We start from the raw sequence: 17,025 nt of genomic DNA on the forward strand, positions 1-17,025 counted from the left end.
TAGCCCTTTTAAGGTCCGAGGAATGCCAGCCATGCCATGTGTGAGCAATCCGCAGGCACCATTAGCACTGCTCTAGTAGCTCTTGATAATGCTCCCTATGAAGTCAATTAAAGACGTCAGGGGGTGGGCTGGGCTGCTGCTGTCTACTAACACCTCTCATTAGGGGGTGGAGGATGGGGGGGCTTGAACAGGTGATTTTTAGTATTTTAAATAAGAAATGGCAAAAATACCCATAGTTGCCATCCCCTTTGTTTGGCCTTGCCTTCCCTTATTCTCAAACAAATCTGACAGATCTACTATTTTACAAAGTCTGAATGAAGCAATAACTCAAATTCTCAGCAAAAGGAAATCTAAACAGACTGTAAAGACAATAGAAATCAGGTTAGTGCTTCATATGTGAAAGGAAGTCTTCGGCAGTCATTTTTCAGTGCATAGTCTGGATGTGGACAGCCCCTCTCGTCGTCATTTGGATCGAGCTGAGGACACTCACTTTTATAGAAATGTTTAGTACTGTGCAGCTTGGGAAACTTGAGATGTTATAAATATTCATGTGTGTAAAGTTATTTAAAGAGTTAAGTAGAAATTGGTGTATTTGTCCTTGTGTTTATATATAAAGGTTCTAAAGGTTCTGAAGCAGTATATTGCTAGAGAGTGCACCAGTGAAGCTGGTGCATGGCCTTGAGTTTGCGTGTATTCAGTAGTGATGCTAAATACCACTGGCAGTTAACTCCTAATAAATAATAGGCAGTAATTTTGTTACAAGTTTAAAAATAATCCAAAGTGGTTAGTTTAAGTTTGTCAGGCCCTTTCGGTTCATATCAGCACATCACTTGTGTTAAAAGCTCCCATTCTGTCCTACTGGTGATCATTTCCATTCTCACTGTGGTTTCTCTCCCCACAACAGCAGGGGGATGCAGTGAACAAAATGATTCAGGCAGCAAGTATATATTTGCAAGCACTATTTCTCTATGTTTCTCTTTCTAAATTACCATATCAATGCTGACTTAAAATGGTATCGGTTTTGTTTGCTTTTGTTTGTTCATAGAATTAACCTAATAGAGTTTTTGCTTTTAAGTTTTGGAGGTGCACAGCCATGATTCTGCAAATCTTGCTCTAACATCAGTTGTGCTTACATATTTTTGCTAAATATTGTATTTAATAGACTAGTTGTCCCTCCCATATACAGCGATTGAAAACTGAGACGCTGGTACCTTTTCTTACTCTTTTTACAGCCTTTGTTGCTGGTTGTTCAATTTACACAGTGCTTATGTAGGGAAAAACTAGTCACTATAGTATGTAATTACTTCGCTTTTTCCTCAGTGTGCCATCTATCTTCTATTGCATATTTATGGTATCTCATTTAATTTTACTTAGTTGATGCAAGGAAATAAAATGGAGAGGGTTTTCAACATTAATACTTATTATACAAGTTATTTATTTCCAACCATCTCAAAGAGTGTTTGAGAGAAATGGCTTAACTTATCTGCTAGTGTGTGCAATAAAGATAAAATGGGAGATTGTTTACTTGGCTAAAAAAGACACATTATTTGTTTTCTTTTGAAATAGCTGAGTATGTGACATGTAAATGATTGTAGTAACAGCAATGTGCATCTCCAGCAGAAGGGATTGGTTTGTTAAAGGAGTATCAAAAGCAAATTTAAAAACAAACAAACAACCTGAATTACTGTTCTAAATAACATTTTTCAGCCTACACACTGCTGTATCACGGAGTAACTGTCCTGGGATTTTTTTTTAATAAATTTTGTTATGAGGTGCATTATTGAGTTGTCACTTGGACCACTGTGGGAGGAACTATATGAAGTAAATAGAAGAGATTGTAAAAATCTTTGAAACTGATTTATTTAAATAATAAAAAACGCGAGCAAAAGAATTCTGATTTAGTCCCCATTTACATCTGGGAACTGAGATCAGTTAACTGTCTGCCCACACCCCCACCCCCACCCCACCCCCCCCCCCGAAGAAATCTATGGTAAGCCTGATAACTTTATTTCATTTTGTACCAGCCTGGTGCCATGGGAATGCTGTCTTATTACATACAAGTGTATTTTTTCACTTGTTCAGTAGAGACAACGATTGTTGATTCACTCAACAGCTGCTGAAAATGTTAAATTTGGTTTTTGTTTGACTTTTTTCTTTAGATTGTTTTTGTTTTAGTCTATTGTTATCTTCTAATGGTGTAGGGCGCAGCACTTTTTTCTGTTGTTCCACTTATACTGACATGTCTAACCTGCTGCATCCAGTTTTAATTGTCTCTGCCTTGCTTCAAACAGCGAGTTTGAAAAATCCATGTTGGATGTGTTGTGGTATATGTATGTTTTTTTTTTTTTTGTAGAAGTGGAAATAATAATATTTGAAGCCATAGAAAAGAACAGTAACTGATACTAAATTAACACTTCATGGAATCTTAAATGATATCACGTTAGACAGATCCTTGAATGACTCAAGGCTTCAGAGCTTTATTTTTCCCATCTAAGAGTCCAAGCTGCATATCCTGGCAATGTACGGCAGTTTTTCTAGTAACCCTTCTTCTGCAGTTAAAGTCATTGTGTCTCAGTTAGCAAAACGTTTTCCTTAGTAGATGTCATATAGCAAATAATGGACACTAAATATGCCTAGTGCTGAGGTTACTGAGGAGATGTAGCTTCTATCTCTAGCATTGGACTGTTTTGTTAATATATGTTTATTTGCTACCGTAAGGAGATACATTGAAAGCAAGCCTGGACCTCTGAATTTCACAGAGTATTTCTCAAAACCATCAGAGCAATTTTTTCCAATAGAAATTGTTGAAATAAGAGTCATTGGGCTTGTATGTTAAGTATAAATCTATTAATCACATATCTAACCATAATAACATTCACTGTTACAGTGCAAACACTTCCTGCTCCTGCTTGCATATATTTGGCCAGCAGTGCATTACTGGTACCCCCAACCTCATGTTAGCAGTGAAGAGCAAGATGGCACGTGGTTAGCAGGGCTGTGCAAGAGGAGTCCTTTTGTCTTTGAGCTAGGACAGCCCCTGTCGAGAGGCAAAGCAAGAAAGAAGGGGTGATGCTACTGTAGCAGAATTGCCCTGGCTTGAGGGCTTCTGCTTCTGAACATGGGCTAGGGCAGAGTCACAGTTATGCTGATATCCTCCCGAGTCATGTCTAGGTGCCAGCTGACCTCTGCTCTGTCACGTGCAAGCATCTCGTAACAATAAATGATAAAAATTACAGTAAGGCTTTGCACTTGAGAGGCCCCTGCATAATTCCTGGTTCTGCCCAGCATGGAAAAATGATTGTATGGGTATTATATGACTTTGTTAGAAAGTCTGACTTGTAAAATAGATTGACAGCAATTTTAAGTTATTATTTTGAAACAGAATTTTACCTAGAGATTAAAGTGATGTGTCTTTTAATATCAGTGCAGGTATCAGTGTTGCTCGATTTTGTAAGCCGTATTGACATGAGCATTTCTCCCAATTGAAAAACACAACAGGGAGTAAGCAATAACATAAAATTATTTTTAGAAAATGCATTTTTAATTACTGAACTGCTTAATTATTGAGTACTACTGAAAATATCCTGTGAACCTCATCACTATGCAAATGTATTCAGTTTTGGAAACAATTAAATGGTAATAAAGCATTCTTTTTTCTTTTACAACATATTACCGTAATGAAGCTGTTACCTCTCAGTGTGCATTTTAATGAGTTTTAAGTAACATTTTAATGAGCTCAACATTACCATAAACCCAAGGATTAGACAAAATTGAATTTACTAGTGAAAGGGAAGGGTTCATTAAGAGTTAATTATATTGTTTTAGAAGAAATATAATACATTTTATGATGTCCATCAACCAAGAATCCATCATGAGATCTATACTTATTAATAGGTGCAGCAATGACATTATTATATTGACATAAAAACATGGGCTTGCACACTCCTGCTCGGGTTTCCAATGAAAGCTTCTGTATTGAAATCCCTGGGTCAACTTTATTCTTATCCAGCTTGTTATTACATCTGAGGAGAAAAAATGCCAGGCTTTGTATTACTGGTTTGTAATTCCACCTACAATTTTTATAAACATCATGAACAGTGAAAGCAAAGTTTAATGGATTTACCATTGCCACTAGGATCTGAAGGCAGGTTATGAATAAATGTCTTGGTTTTGTTATTAAAAATAAATAAAATAAAAAATAAAATAAAATAAAAAAGAAGAAGAAAAAAAAAGACCAGTAGAGAAATTTGAGTCTGAACTGCCAGCACTGCTGGCATGCCCACTCCAACAATAAGCTGTTGAATTTCTGCAGTCCAGGCTCCTGGAGGCCCAGAAGTGCCAGGTAAATTTGCACTCTGTGCATGCAGCAGCTCTTTGTCAGCTGCACCGTACATTCAGATGAATTTCATTAGGAAGCTCTGCACAATGCGGAGTTAAACTCCTCATGCTCAGTAAGTTCAGTTACATATTAGATTTACTGCTTTGCATCTGCCAATGTTGGCATTTCTGTTTAGCCGTTTGAAAAATTGTGTGGAGGGTTGTGGCTTAGAGCCCTGAGATGTCTGGTTAGAAATGAACACGAAAAAAAATATTAAGAAAAGTATTAATTGCACTGAGTTAGTATAGTGCTCTCTTGTTCATACAATAGCCTGGTGACCTGCTATTTAAAAAAGAAAAAAAAAAAAAAAGAGTTTTGGTGGTGTCACAGTCTTTTACTGGGAGTAGGAGGGTGAAGACTCTGGAGGGCTCAAAGCTTTCATGATTTTCAGAAAAATGGCATTGATCTCCAGTGTCCTGCTGGCGTGGGGGAAAGAGAGTTCTCGCAAATGTCTGCTAAGTGTGGAGTTGTGATCAGCAATTAGACCTGTTGGAGTCCCATCGCTCCTCTGTATGTGAGACCCAAAGGTGTGCCCTGAGGGTGGTAAAGAATTAGAAAACTGCTGAGTTTCAAAAACGCTGCGGTGAACCTGCAGACCTACGCTGGAAGAATGATTCCTCAAGACAGAAGTCAGGGTACTGGAGGCATTAGAAAAGAAGTCTAATTAGTACCTTGGATTGAATAGGTGCCCAAAAGGAAGTGCAAAGTGTAGCTATTAAGCAGGTAATAAATTTTGTATATGACAGGAAGAAAGCAAAGAGCCACTGAATGCATAATTGTGAGCTACGTTGCACTCAGCCTCCAGTTGTTCAGCAGTAGAAGCGCTTCCATCTCTCATGAGCTGTTTGCAGCTGGCCTGTCTGCTCCTTAGTAAGTAAGGAAGCCCGGATGAAGAGAATTAGATTGTTAAAATCAAACATGTTTGAGCTATCAGCTGGGCATTGTTTATCGCCCCACGTATTCCCCCCCCAGAAGTTCACCTCTTTGTTTGAGTATGGAAGCACAGCTATGCATGTGGAAGCCTTCAGAGAGAAACGAAAATGTTCCACACCCACATCTGGAACTATTCAGAAATGGAAGAGCAGAGCTACAGAGGTCCTCCTCAAGGGACAGTTTAATTCAATTTGCCCTAATTGAAGCTGCACAAGCAAACTAGAGAATGTTTCCAGTTCTCCTGGTCTCAGAGAAATCCCACAGCATGCACTGGTTATATGAGCTATTGTGTTTTATGTATTCCTTGTTCTAAATATAGGGAAATATAATGCATGGTTTAACAATACATTTTCCTTGGTGGAAAATCTGGTTTAAGTAGTTCTATTCTCTCCTGGCCACTCATTTCCTCCGCGTGTAATAGCTTGTCATTTTCTCAGTTGCTTATGGATCTGGGCTGTGAACTGAGTCAGTGGAGTGATCTAGGTTAAAAATCCTCCAAACAGGAGAATTTTTCTGTTGTTTTCTGTTTTGTTTTGTTTTCTCTAATTGGCATGGAAGAAAACATTTGTGCTACTTGGCCTAAAATCTATCCCAGGTGAATACTGTGGCAGGCTAAAAATTCCCTTCATCCAGTTCTGTCTAGTCTAATAATCTAATCTGCCTATTTCAATATTATACTTTGTCTATCATATGATGCTTGAACACTTTATCTTGTCAGTGTATCCTCTTGTTTTCTAATCCAATTGAGAAAAGGCAGTAGCTATACGAATGTACACAAATTAAATCTTCCGTGGGAGTTACAGACACGGGTACCTTGTGTCTAGTTAAACTCAGTGCTAAGAAGGAATAAAATGGATGACTTCAGTGTGCTGGGAGGTTCACATTTAAAGCAATACCTCTTGGAATATTTGGTTATTCAACGTGCCAGTGCTGGAATAGACTCTTCATTGCACTAGTTGTTTATGTATAAAAGCCGAAGTGAGGGGAAAGATTGTAAAAAGGATTTTATGTTCTAACTGTCGGATTAAAGGTTGGACTAGGTGATTTCAGAGGCTTTTTTCAACCTAAATGATTCTATGATTCTATTAGCAGAGGTGTTTCCAACTCCAAGACCCTTGTGGGAAATGTGAGCTCTTCATCAGAAGGGCTGCAGCTGCTGAGTGGCACACCCATTACAGGCTGTTTTACAGATGCTTCCCAGGTTGTTTCTGCTCTATAGTCTGGGATAACCAGACTAGGGAGAGTTGTGCTAGTTTTCTCATAATTTAAAGCCCTCAGCAGTTACATAGTTACCTTGATTTTCTCTTGTACTGAAGTGCCAGAGGACTATTGAGCACCAAGGGTTTAGAAGGATGTGTGACACAGGGGATTTATTTTGTTGTTCTAGTTTTATTGTACTGTTAGTTTTTCCATTATGCAAAATTTGTTGCACATGAAACAGCACTTTGGGAAAGTGGTATTAGTTAGGAAAAAAAGATTGTTTCACCTCTACTGCAAGTCAAAATATTACGCTACTGTGTTTTCAATAGTGTGTCTGGGAGCTGGTGTAACTGCTCAGCTGAAGGTCTCAGGTACAGAATAGAGAAACTGGAGGGTGGAGCTGGACACCCAGGCTCTGGTCTCCCTCTGGGTGCTGAAACTTCCCTTTCAAAATCATTGCTTTAGGCTATTAGTTGGTCTTTGCTCCTGCTTCTTTAATTTTTTTTTCCCTTTTGTCACAACGTTGTCAATAATAATGAGGGCAACGTGAACTCTCATATACTTTTTCTCTTTTGAAAGTAAATGGGACAGTTATATTTCATACTGCATGAAAGTAATTCCTTACGCTATTTGAGCAGCTCAAAATTGTGTAAGATTTCCTGCAAATTATGCTCTTATCTTCTTTGTTTTGCATAAAATCACAAATTTGGGCATCCTGTCTGTGGTTAGACAGTACAAAACTACCATTTTATCTAGTTGTTTGTGGGTCATTTCCTAGTTGGCAGTATACTGACAGAACTCAAATGACTCTCTTCTAGGAGTGTTTAATATGGTGTCTACATAACGCATTGCTCCTTTGGTTCTTTAGAGCTCTGCAAACTGAAATGCATGAAGCAGAATGATAAGATAAGTAAAACATGATTTTGTATTGTTCAAGATAATCCAGAAAAATTGTTATCTAACATTTTGTGTACATTTTTTAAACCTGGAAGGAGCCTTTTATGAAGAAAATTCCATCATGAAATTAAAAAAAAAAAAAAGCAACAAACAAACAAACACAGGAGGAAACAAATGTTCTTGCTGTCATTAGGGATAGGAGTTTTAATGAACAACGTCTTTGGAACACGCATCCTTGCTTTTTGAATTTAATGCAGAATATTAAAATAGAATAATATGTAATCGTAAGTATTAGAGGAGTTTGAGGATTGGGGTTTTGCTGTAAATTCTTGGAGAGAGGATTGCCGTAATTGGCTACAGCCGTGCATGCACATACTGGCAGCTCATCCTCTTCTGCTGTCCCACTCCCTTCATCGACACTTTTTCCTTTGCTTGGGTCTTCTGTTCCTCACCCTCAAATGACAGGGCCTGTCTCAGTGACATCAATGCAGACATGCTTTATGCAGTTTCCAGTCTCTACTTGCTGGGTCAAGCTCTGAAAAAGTGAGAACAGCCAAGCCCTCCAGAAGGTTAGCAATTAGAAAGTCACCCTGGGCTTGGGCCGTGCAGGAAATATCACTGCAGAGCCTGTCTGCAGTGACTTGCCCGTGTACAGGACAGAGGGCGCGAGGCCAGCCAGGCCTATACAGCAGGCCTGTTGAAACGGCATCTGGCAAGCACCCTAACATGGCCTGTTGGCACCAGGACAGTTTGCAGGATGGGAAGTGAGGCGGTCCAGAAGCAGCAGGAGGCTCCCACCCGTTCTGCGTACCAGCTGCGGGTGCATCTCCTGCTCCATATTTGATGAAGTATGGCTGTGCAGTCCCCTTGCAAAGCTTATCGAGCTTATGTTATGAAAGGTTGTCGAGAAATACCCATTGTGGTATGTCTGCTCAGATATCTTGTTTTCAGTCCTGACTTCTGAGGAAAACAACACGAAATCTCTGACAAAATAAATAAATAAATAAATCATAATCCTGCTCAGAAAAACTGAATAGATGACTTCCAGTGTACAATTACCAGATGTAGCTCGACAGAGACCAGGGTTAGATGACGAGGATGGGGGATGGAAGGAAGAGAGTTCCTATGTTAGAGGGCAAGAGCCTGTTTTGTTTGATGCTTTGCCTAATGTGGCTGAAGTATATAAGTAATGTGACAGTGACCCCCTGCCAAGATGGAAAGGTGTCCCAGCTGCTGTTGTATGTGTTGTGCATGTGTATACAGGAAGTTTATTAGAGGCTATTCACACTTCAACGGAGCTCGGAGATTGCAGACTGTATTATATTGGTTAAATGAACCACATACATTTTATATTTCTTGTACAAGAAATATTCATTCATTTGTACTTGGTTTTGTCATTCTCATCCTTTTTTAATCCTTTGTTTTACTGAAGGTACATGTACATTTTAGGTGTGTTGATTGGGCTTGAACTGGAAGCCCAGGGGACTGAAGCAGCATAAGTGGTTGCAGGAGAACCAACTTCACTCTGGAAAAAGAAAAAACACAACTGCTCGATGCTGTGGCAAACTAGGTAGCATTCATTAGGTTGAACATAGTGCTGCATGTACCTGGCAATTCTGCTGTTGTGCTCACAGCAGTAAACCTTCATGCTGTGATATGGTGGTTTGTGCACTTACTAATTAAATCTATTTTCTGGGGAATCATTGTGGTGTACTCTGTATATACGATGTAGTTTGTGCATGCTCTTCTAAGGTAATTAATCAAAAGTTCATACCTGATATTCATTCATGTATCTTTGACAATCAGTAACTTTCAGGTTTTTTGGATGCCATTGCTTCTGAAATATATATACATATATATATATATACATGCTTATGGGGATGTAAGAATGGCTGTAGTACAAGAGAGCAAAGGCATATCCAGTCCAGTATTCTTTTTCTGACAGTAGCCTACAAGGGATTATTGAGGATTGCCTCTTCTACCAAACACAGTCCTCCCTGCTGCATTGCTTGGAGAGAAGCATAGCTGATGTGAAGAGTCTTCTAGTGGTTTGGGGGAAACTAGTCCCATATTCTTGCTGCAAAGTAGACATGCTGGCGTACAAGCAGCAGTGAAAGTACAATACTTCATTTGTGATATGGTGGTTTTTGAAGCTGTGTTCAGTTCCACACCTGATATTCACATTTGTTGGGAAAAATAAATTACTTGCCCATAATCTTCTGAAAATGTAGCCCATTAAATGTAAAGAGCATGTAAAAGCTAATGTCAGACTTGAGTTTGAAGGATTGTTAAATAACTGTTGTAGTAAACTGCTAAACGTCTGATCCTTGTTAAATCTTAAGGCTTACAACAGACAATGGATATTTTTCAAAGTTTGCTGTCTGCAATTGTGATACCAGTTCTTCTGTAAAGTCTCTAAAATTTTTAGCAAGTAGTAGGGTTTTTAGTGTCTGAAATATAACTCTTGGTAACATGTCCCTTGTTAGCATTAGCAGTCAGGGCAGTGCATTCATCCAGAGTGATTATGCTTTAAAAATAAGAAAAAAAGAAAACTGCTTTGTATCCTAGAGAAAAATTTTCAACATATTGCTTTGTATAGCTTTAGATTTCTGAAAATACTTAAATGTGGTCTTTAAGATATTTGCATTCATAAAGAATTCTTGTTTTCTGCTTCCCTTTGCCTTTCTTGACTGTCAAAACACAGTGATGCTTTTAAAGATTTATGGCAGATGGGTAATGAGTTTGCTGACTGTTAGCTGTAGCCTTCAGAATTTGTTGGTGGAAAGAGGCGGGAATTTAAAAAAGAGAGAAGTTTATTGGTACCTCAGTGCAATGAAGACAGGTGATAGAACTGTTTTCAATCAAGAAACTTAAACATAAATATGTTATGTTCTGAGTTAGAAAAATCTCCACTCTTCTTGCCATCTAGTAGTCAAATAAAATCTTTCAGAAAAATTATGGAGATGTCAGATTGTATTCAAGTGACTGCAATGAATCACAACAACATGATACAGTTTTTCAGTAAGTGTATTCAAGCTGTGTTGCATACACTTAATTCGGCACAATAGCAGCCTCTAAAAAATCAGAAGCAAATCATAACTAATGTTTGCAATAACTAATACTTGTATACCTGTGTAGTTGTGTAAAAAGGGAAAATAGGTCAGCAGTTAACTGGGTTAACTGTTGGAGAAAGATGACAGTCTGACTCTTGCAATGTGTGCTGAAACGAGACAGGAAAAAGCCTATCTTCTTTCCTGACCTTTGTGCAGTCAGCTAGTTGGGGTACATCTCAGACTGAAGTTTAGAGAAAAAGTATGAAAATCTCCCAATAACTCCATTTGAAATCTGTCTACTTCACAGAATCATTTAGGTTGGAAGAGACCTCCAAGATCACCTAGTCCAACCTCTGACCTAACACTAACAAGTCCTCCACTAAACCATATCACTAAGCTCTACATCTAAACATCTTTTAAAGACCTCCAGGGATGGTGACTCAATCACTTCCCTGGGCAGCCCATTCCAGTGCCTAACAACCCTTTCAGTAAAGAAGTTCTTCCTAATATCCAACCTAAACCTCCCCTGTCACAACTTTAGCCCATTCCCCCTCGTCCTGTCACCAGGCACGTGGGAGAATAGACCAAACCCCACCTCTCTACAGCCTCCTTTAAGGTACCTGTAGAGAGCGATAAGGTCACCCCTGAGCTTCCTCTTCTCCAGGCTGAACAATCCCAGTTCCCTCAGCCGCTCCTCGTAAGACTTGTTCTCCAGACCCCTCACCAGCCTCGTCGCCCTTCTCTGGACTCGCTCGAGCACCTCCATGTCCTTCTTGTAGCGAGGGGCCCAAAACTGAACACAGTACTCGAGGTGCGGCCTCACCAGAGCCGAGTACAGGGGGACAATCACTTCCCTAGACCTGCTGGCCACACTGTTTCTGATACAAGCCAGGATGCTGTTGGCCTTCTTGGCCACCTGAGCACAGTGCCGACTCATATTCAGCCGACTATCAACCAATACTCCAAGGTCCTTCTCTGCCGAGCAGATTTCCAGTCACACATCTCCCAGCCTGTAGCGCTGCTTGGGGTTGTTGTGCCTCAGGTGCAGGACCCGGCACATGGCCTTGTTGAACTTCATACAGTTGACCTCAGTCCATCAGTCCAGCCTATCCAGATCCTCCTGCAGAGCCTTCTTACCCTCAAGCAGATCGACACACGCACCTAACTTGGTGTCATCTGCAAACTTACTGAGGGTGCGCTCGATCCCCTCATCCAGATCACCAATAAAGATATTGAAGAGAACTGGCCCTAATGCTGAGCCCTGGTGAACACCACTAGTGACCGGCCTCCAACTGGATATAACTCCATTCACCATACTTATTTGATAGTGGTTGTTCATGCACCTGATTTCTAATACTATGATTATCAGCTTCTCTGTTAACTTTGTTTAATAAATTCTCTGTTCAGAAGCAAGCTCTTACTTTACGTTTAGACGTTAATGCTCATCAAAGGTCCAAATTCTATAAACAGTTGTATCTGCATATAGGAGCTGTTAAAAGCTTTAGAGAATGTGTAAGAACAGAGTGTTTTTTCCACGTTGTTCTGGTTTTTGCTGAGGCCTGAAAATAAAGAGCAAGCTCCCTATAAATGTAAGTACTAAGTAGGTTATTAAGTTCAGAAGCACATGGAATATTGAGTGAGAAAAATGGATGAAGCCAAAGAAAGGTGCTGAATCTGAAAGGAAGAGCATTTTCTGTTTCTTTATGCAGATATCTCCCTACTACTCTCTTCCTCACTTTGATTTCCAGGAGCCCTACTAATTGGACGTTGTTGAAGCTGCTGGACTCTTTGAAAATACCCTAACACCTCTGAAAATGAATCTCTCGGGTTTTGGACTTCCTTGTAAACAGTGAAGTCTGAACATTTTGAGTTACAGTAAATTAGCTAGCATTCATGTTTCCTAGGCAATATCTGTATCAGGAGAGAGGAAAAAGAAAGTAGACACAAGAAAAAAAAAAAAAAGTATTTTTTTACAAAGATTTTCATGATTGTTTGGCAGCTCCTCCAGGACTGTGCATATGCAGAGGGAGCTCAAGACTCCCTTGGAGTCCTGCCTAGGACTGTTGCCTAATTGTGACTTTGTAATTTCCCATACAAAATGTGACAGGGACTTAAACAAAAGGTAGGGCAGCAGCATCTTCTAAGTGTATTATTCTTTTTAACAAGGAAGTCTGTCTGTGACCCCTTGTTCTTGTCACTCCATTCCAGCAGGCAGTGCCAGCTTGCTCTGAGGCCATTTCTGTAGGTGATAAATATCACCCAAGCTCTGAAATACCCCCCTACACCATACATTATTTCAAGTATTTTAATCCCTTAATCTATGCACACATACGCTGTGTGACATCTAAGCAGTTATCTGACATAATAATTCATGTTGACTGTGCATATCAGTATGTGTCGTAGGAGAGAAGTGCCAAGCAGTGGTGGAGAGACAAGGATTTAGGAAAATACCTGGGGGGCAGTGCCTTGGGATCAGGGGAGACCTACCTGTGTGTGGCATATAACCAACCTACCACCAGTGTGGCTATGTAAATTCGTTATGTGAGAGTCATAATATCCTCAGATAAGCACCAAATGGAACAGAAAGGACAAAATAAACTACCAGGACCCAAGTTACAGAAGCACATTAATATTTAGTCGGTATCTCTTTATATCTTCTAGTCAACATGACAGATGTAGCTGTGATTTAAGACATTATCATTCCTTGAAAAAGAGAAAAAGGAGGTTTTCCCTCCCTTCCCTCCCCAGTAATGTCAGATGTTCGCTGTGTACGTCGGAGGAAGGAAGAGGAGAGCTGAGTGCTGGTGGGAGAAGAAGGCAATTATTCCAGAGCCTCCTCATGGGCACGTGCTTCTTCCTTCCAGCTTCACTGATTTGGCCATGGGCTGGGGGCTCGTGGGACATGGACCAGATTGAAAAAGTGGAAACAGACAGATGGTTATTTGTAGTCATCATGTAAATGTAAATCCTATAAACATGTTTTCTTTCTAAGGGCCTGGAAGCTGTTGTAGTGGAAAGTAGGATTAAGGCATGGATATCTAGCCTAGAATAATTTTGACCCCTCCATCTTTCCTCCCACCCCATAAACATTGTTGTTTTATCTCTGGCTCCTTTAAAGAAATTTCTGGAGCTTCAATTGAGGAAATTAATTCAGTTTCCATATAATTCCCTGAGTTTACGAGCATCGGTTTGACCAAGGCTTGGATTTGGGCCTAAGGTGGCAGGTGCTGGTAAGCAGTTGCCGTGGTAGCAGGGACTTCTTTTTGTCTTTTTTCCTGACTCTGGCAGGTGCCTGGCGTGGAAGCGTTTATCTTGCCGCTGCTGTTGCTAGATGTCGTTGTTTTTCATTATTGCGGTCGTGGATACCTGTAAGTGGCCACACAGGGCTTTGCATCCCTTAAAGGCCAATGTGATGGTTCACAGGCATCTATCTTGTTTGACCAGCATCAGCCTGTTAGAACTACAAAGAGACTGATCAAACTTTAATTACCTTTTGTCTACAGCACCATCATGTGCTGTACATGCAATCTAGCTGTCCTTTCTACCCTCTAGCCCTGCAGTGCCCTCCCAAGCAGTGAGGCCCGGGGCTCCTGGAGCTAGTGCGGCACCAAGGCTGTGCATGGCCAAGTGCAAGGGAGCCAGCACTGCTGCCAGCCAGTGGAGGGGAGCAGCCCCGTTCTGCTTCACCCGGGGAGTGGGGCCTTTAGCTCTCCTGGCCTTTGGTGTCCTTTGTTAAATGTCAAGTAACACCAAGGGCAAGCCCAGCCTGCGTTAACACTGGGCTACAGCAAGGAGGAACGTGGGGTGAAGAGGTGGGAGCCTAATGGCGGCACTTCACCTCTTGTGCTGAATGCGTAAAAAAAAAAACTGAGGAGGGCTGGCTTCACAAGGGAACAAAAGCCACCTGCCAGTGTTGGGAGAAGGGATCCACTCCAGCAGCGTTGCAGTTATTTGGAAGTGTATGGCAATTGTGGATAATTGGCTGAAGAATATTCCACAGTTCTCAACCGCTTTTCTGTTTTCACAGATGATTGTGCCATTAGATATGGTGAATGCACTAAGCTGTGCTGCAACTTTTCCATTTACCCTCCTAATACGTACGAGCTCCACTTCCCGTTGATGCTCCCTCCTTCAGTTGCTTTCTGTGCTGCTGAGATCTGCCGCAGCGCTGGGGCAGCTGAGCTTGCTGGCCGGCACCCCGAGATCTCCTCCTTCCTGAGCCCCATTGCTTCTCTCTCAGGGCAACGTTTGGATGTGCTGGAATGGCTGTGCTGATCAGATTAATGTCTGAGCTTTGTGTTGTCCGTGTTACGTTGTGTTAAAAGCACTGAATCAGAGAAATGGCAGCCTGTGCCCTCTATTCTTTAGCTTTTTTTTTTTTTTTTTCCCCTCTGTGCTTTCGTTCTTACTCTTTTTCTTCTTTACCTGGCTTTTTCTTTTCACTCTCTCTGAACTTAGTGTTCACTCTTTTCCTCTATGGGCTGTTTTCTCTCTTTTTTTTTTATATATTTTACAAATTTTCTGTTATCTCTCTCTTTCTTTCCCTGCTTTATTTTTCCCTATTTCATTTTTCCCCACCATTTTTTTGTTTTTATCCCAAACACGGAATGCTATAGATGGAAACACTGAGATATATCTATTCAAGATTCACATATGTGTTGAGGTACAGAGCAAGATTAAGTAAACCCTGTAGCATCAATTTTGTCTTCCATTCAAGCCACATTTGCAGTAGGACTTGGGTAAAGGAATGTGATAAAATCAAATCCCCTCATAGCCTCGTATTCTGCTGCTGATTGGAACCTTGCACAGTTGCTGGAATGATTCAGAGAAAGTTAATGTAATTTGCTGTGTATCACCTCAAGAAACTGTGTTTGTCAGCTTCATATAGCTGTGTGTAACGTTCAGGGAAAATGGTTTCCTCGGTATTGCTGCCAGGAGTCAGGAGTATAAAGTCATTATGATGTAGGATCTGCTGATTTTCTGGGGATTTTCCACTAATGGATTTGCATTGGAGCTTTGTAATTATACAGAGTCAAGCCAATAAAAATTAATACTTTTTTGTGTGTAATGATAATGAAAGAAGTTGATGTTTCTTGTCTGTTTACCAGTTGTGTGAAAGAGAGAATATCACTGCCCAGAAGTACATTTTTTTTTTCCTGTATCATAGTGATCCCGGAGACACATGAAGATGCTTCCCAAAATAGGTGGTTTTGTATGACCTTTTTTTTTTTTTTTTTTCCTGGTTCTTTCCCTGAGGCTGCTAAAGTATTAGCTTTCTTGGCTTTGTTTGAAAAATGGTGTAATGCCAAATAGTCAACAATCCGTGATCTTCAGCTCACTACTTCTGTGTTGTGCAGTTCTTAAGTTTATTCCATTTCGTTTTGAAGCTCTATAAATTCTATTTCTGTCAGTTTGGGTATTGGGAGTCAAAGGCATAGAGTTATTTGTATTAATCAGAAATATTTCATGGTTGAGTCTTTCATTATCTATTGGAAAAAAAAAAAAAGTATCTATTTGGTGTGTTACTTGAGAAGAATGTGTTCTTGCCAGAGTTGCATCCGTTGCCAATTGTGTCCTATCAATGTTATTTTATGCTTGAAGAGCAAGACCTAAGTAATCACTTTTTTTTTTTCCTGTTAGAAAAAGAATTAACTGCCAATTAATTTCCTCCTTCCTCTGGGTTCTACCTGTGTATCCCAAAATGCGGAACAGTAAAAGTTACCTCGTATGTCATTTTGGGTGCCACATTTATACAGCCTGCTCACCTCAGCCCATTCAGAGACCAATTCTTATATGTATTAATCATAGTTTCTTGTGTCTTATTACAGAACAGAAAAATATTCAGTTCCAAATGTTAAAATGGGGCACATTTTATTAACATCAAAAGCAGTAAATTATCTCTGCTTATGAAATGAGACTGAGCAATTTCTGCTGAGCTCTTCCTGACTTGCCCCTTCACGAGGATACGGTGTTTTCTGATTTCTCAGAGGGCCCTGCTTCCATTAAGGGCAAGAACTGTTTTAAAGCTGTAATGAAAGCCATACATAGCTGAAATTCAAGTAGGGGAAATGCCCTAAATTCTATTTCAGTAGCTCATCTAGAGATATTTTCAGTTTTATATTTATAAGAATGTCAATTAACCTAGAGACTAGGACACACATGGAAGAATAACGATGAAGTGGATGTCATTTTAACACACTGAAGTCAGGTAGTTGGACCTAAATCTTCTTTATAGGAGCTTGATTTACATAAGAAGCTAGCATGCGTTGCCTAATCTAATTTTCAAACAGCTTGGTGATTTAAATGCTTTTTCTTTCAATGTTGTGAGACAACACTGGTCAAAGTTGCAAATATATATATATTAAAAAAAAAAAAAGAAATGCTGGAAGAACACTGGCAGTGGCATGATTTCAGTGACTCCTTTCAGAACTGGTGATCAGTTAATCATGTATTCGTGATAACAATAATAGTAGTAAGAGTAATAACAATAATACTCTTAATCAAAGTGCGAGTCAGCAACTCAATACCAGTTGTGTCACTTCCTTATCTAGCTACTCAAGTTGG

General features: G+C 40.0%; 1 protein-coding gene across 21 annotated transcripts in view; it reads left to right on the forward strand.

Annotated features, from left to right (window-relative positions):
• The window catches only part of ROBO2 (roundabout guidance receptor 2), a 473,555-nt gene that overhangs the window by 295,587 nt on the left and 160,943 nt on the right, over window positions 1–17,025 (forward strand). The window lies entirely within an intron of this gene.

Source organism: Anser cygnoides, chromosome 1 (genome assembly GCF_040182565.1).
Source record: "Anser cygnoides isolate HZ-2024a breed goose chromosome 1, Taihu_goose_T2T_genome, whole genome shotgun sequence".
Lineage (NCBI taxonomy): Eukaryota > Metazoa > Chordata > Aves > Anseriformes > Anatidae > Anser > Anser cygnoides.